The 3,531-nt window shown below is 32.9% G+C and overlaps 1 long non-coding RNA gene across 1 annotated transcript in view; it reads right to left on the minus strand.

Annotated features, from left to right (window-relative positions):
- LOC108365980 (uncharacterized) overlaps positions 1 to 2,962 on the minus strand; it is an 18,084-nt gene extending 15,122 nt beyond the window's left edge. The window contains exon 1 of the long non-coding RNA XR_001848035.1: positions 2,952 to 2,962. This is a non-coding gene — a long non-coding RNA (uncharacterized LOC108365980). The remainder of the gene's footprint in view (positions 1 to 2,951) is intronic.
- Between the last annotated feature and the right edge of the window lie 569 nt (positions 2,963 to 3,531).

Genomic DNA, 3,531 nt, shown 5'->3' on the forward strand with positions numbered 1-3,531 from the left:
TTTTTATCTGTCATACAACCAAGACATAAATTCATTCAACAGGCCCACAAACGATGCAATCTAGAGCAAAATAACACCAAGTTGAACCAACGGTCGCTACGTTTATGGCTTTCTTTAAGAAACATCGGGCGAAAATTTCAACTGCTCCTGTAACACTACCTTATATAAGTTGGCCTTGCTATCATCCTCACATATGTTCATCAGAGTATACCAACGAAGGACGAGTTAATACAAGGAGATAGCGAGAGCACAAAACTGCTCTAGAAAATTACACGCACAATGACAAACATGAACAAATGTACAACAAACACATAATTTTTGACAATCAGTACAGTTCGCATTTATATCAAGAGCAGCTTATTAGATTTGTTTTCGTTTGTAGTACATATGTGCATATAAACATACACACAAACACATGTACATACACAAACTTATGCACATACGTACAAATATATATAAAACCATTCAAACATATGTACATACATGAAAACATTGCTGTCCATAAGTACATACATATGCCCATCAGTACATCAACGAAGCCCGTTTGCTTCATCATAAATATATCCATACAAACATATGTACATATGTACGAATGGATGTAGTTACGCGAAACACGCTTGCATCATTTATACATATATTGCTTAGTAGCGGCAGACATCAAGTTCCACAGAAAAGTGAAATAAATTCGCAGTTTCCGTAAAATATATCTTCTGCAAAAAGCAGGTTCATTTTTTGTCCCACCCGTGACAGAAGAAATAAATCAGATTTTTTCCATATAAAAGTAAGCTGGAATTTTTTGCGTATTTTGCAATAACTCATATAAAAGTCAATTAGGTGTAGCTTTATCCAAATGTAGAATTTTTGAGTACTTTATAATTAAACTTAAAGAAGAAAAAAAAAAATTCTGTACAAATGTCCAACCCGTGACGGTGGAATCACCCATATGTACGTTCATACATATATAGAAAATTCCATGTCAATAAAACAAAAAAAAAATTGTAGATACCTACTAATTTTTGATCAGTCATAGTTCGGTTGAAATGGAGTTTTCCATATACATATGTATATGTATGCTTCCATTTTTTTGCTCGGAGTTTCCTGGGGGAACTTTTTATACAAAATTTTGGCAAAAACGTTATCTTTGTTCAGAGGTAAATATACATATTTAATTTTATATATGCCTGATGTCGTGATGTGTATGAATACTATTGTGTAAATATAAAATACAATTGCAGCACTTATCGCCCACATAGATATCTGACACATGTACGTGCTATATAAGACATTAAGTTCCTTTGCACGAAAGCAAATGTAGCGGAATCAACAGAAAACTAAAATTTTTAAATCGTTAGGTATACGAACATATGAACATATGCATATCAATACATACTACACCCAGAAAAAGGTTTAGTTAGAATTACCAAGATTTGATTATAGTGACCAAGTGGCATAGTTGGATATGGCAAAATACATCTCTAGTTCACGAAAGTCTGCAATTTACTTGAGACTTCTAGTTGGGACAAATATATGTATATTTGTTACTAATTATAAAACGACTACCTTGATTGGACAATATTGTTAGTTGAGCAAATATAAACAATGTTTTGTTTGATAAAAGTTTTCAATTAATTTTGTGAATTTGCTGTAGACTTGAATCAGCTAGCCGTTTATTATTGGAAAAAAAGTTTGGCTGACTTCCAAAACGTCAATTGCATTGCATACGTACAAAGTATAATGTTCCATAACGCCGTACTACAAATGCTTGACAATATATACTTTTCCAAAACGAATCAGAAAAGTTATCGAAACACATTGTTAGAGTAATCAGCACATCAGAAACAAAGTTGATGCTTCGTTTGTTTTTAGTTTCGATTGGCGTTGTTAAAATGGAAAATTACGAAAGGGTATTCATTGTTATATTGAATATTCAAAATATGCAATGTATGTGGTTGCAATGTTTGACAACTCTGCATATGCAAATAGTCTAAATACCGCAGTAGAACAGTATCCAAACATTGTATTGGTACGTTTTGGAAGTCAGTCTTTCAGTTTGACTCAAATGAAAATTTTCTCGATGGTTGTTGTGTTTACTTTCTTTTTTATTTGCAAATATTAAACATAAAAAATAAATACATATTTACATAAATAGTTACTAATGTAAATAATATATGTAATATGTATATGGTGGTAAGAATTTCATAAAAAGAAACGATGAAACAGGAACAGTCGTTCGAAAACCCAGGTCAATATCTGCTAGTTTAAGTATACTGCTTTGCTTTTTCCTTGGCTCAATAGGCACTTTCAAATTATAACTCACATGAATTATATATACACTGAGAAACCCCGGTTTGCATCAAACTTTATATTTTTAAATAACTATGCGCGCATCGAAACAACTCGCGACGATAGCAAGACTGAAACTGAGACAAACAGGTCTGGGCATGTCATAGAACACACTTTTCTTTCTCTACCTAGCGCAATGATCGACACGCCATAGCTTAATGAGCGCCATAGTTGCCAACTTGGTGCTTTAAGCACTAGATTTAGTGCCAAGGAATTTACAAAAATATACAAACATAAATGCACTAAAATACAACCATGATTGATAAAAAGCTGAAGTTGCAAACCCACCTTGTTGAATTCTATTCGCGTTGAAAATGCTAGTATGCAGGTAAGTTAAGAATTTCTTTTTTTCTTTTCTAATTATTTGTACAAATTTTGAAATATTTACCACCTGAGTAAAACACATCGTTTCTTGGTGCTGAATCCAAATCTGGCCGCACAATTGCTCTAGTACTAGAATTTTTAGATATCCTACCCCCAGATTGCCATAAACACGGTTTTTTGCGATATTTGAGGTTATATGATGAAAACATAACATTTTTTGCTCATTTCTACTTAGAGCAATATTTTCGTTTGTTGCGATTTGATTTTTCTTTCTCGAGATATACTAGTTTTAAAAGTACTTCGGTATTACGTCGTAAGCATGAGTCATCATAGCATGTGCAGAGGCTATTCATTCGTTATGAAACGAAAACGTTTTGTGTATTGATCTATGGATGTATTCTTGTAAATATTGTTAGCTTTTTGCTTTTGTTAAATACAAACTGTTACGAAAAAAGCATCCTTTAAAAATTTGGTGCTTTTAGTTTGGTAAAACGCTTTTTTTCAAAGTTTTTGGTGCTTTCTGAAAATCAAAAGCTGGCAACACTGCTGAGCGCTCTGTGACCAAATGCGTGTTTCACCCATCTACGAACAGCAGTAGCGGAGCAATGATTTCCACGCACACAGTCTCATTCATTGAATCGTTTTTATGCAATAGTCGGCACCAGTGATCGGACTCCAAAAAAATGTGTGATAGAATCTGGAAAAAATGGTAGATTTCAAAAAATATGGCAGATCTTAGGTTTTGGATCAAACTTTGTACAAAAATTAAAAAAATTCTGCAAGGTTTTACCTAGATTGCAAACATTTTAGTTAGAATCTAAAAAATTTAATTTTAGTATAACAAAGTGCAAGATTGAAGTTGCT

Source organism: Rhagoletis zephyria, unplaced genomic scaffold (assembly GCF_001687245.7).
Source record: "Rhagoletis zephyria isolate East Lansing unplaced genomic scaffold, Rhagoletis_zephyria_1.1 Rzeph_scaffold_02091, whole genome shotgun sequence".
In the NCBI taxonomy this organism is placed as follows: Eukaryota; Metazoa; Arthropoda; class Insecta; order Diptera; family Tephritidae; genus Rhagoletis; species Rhagoletis zephyria.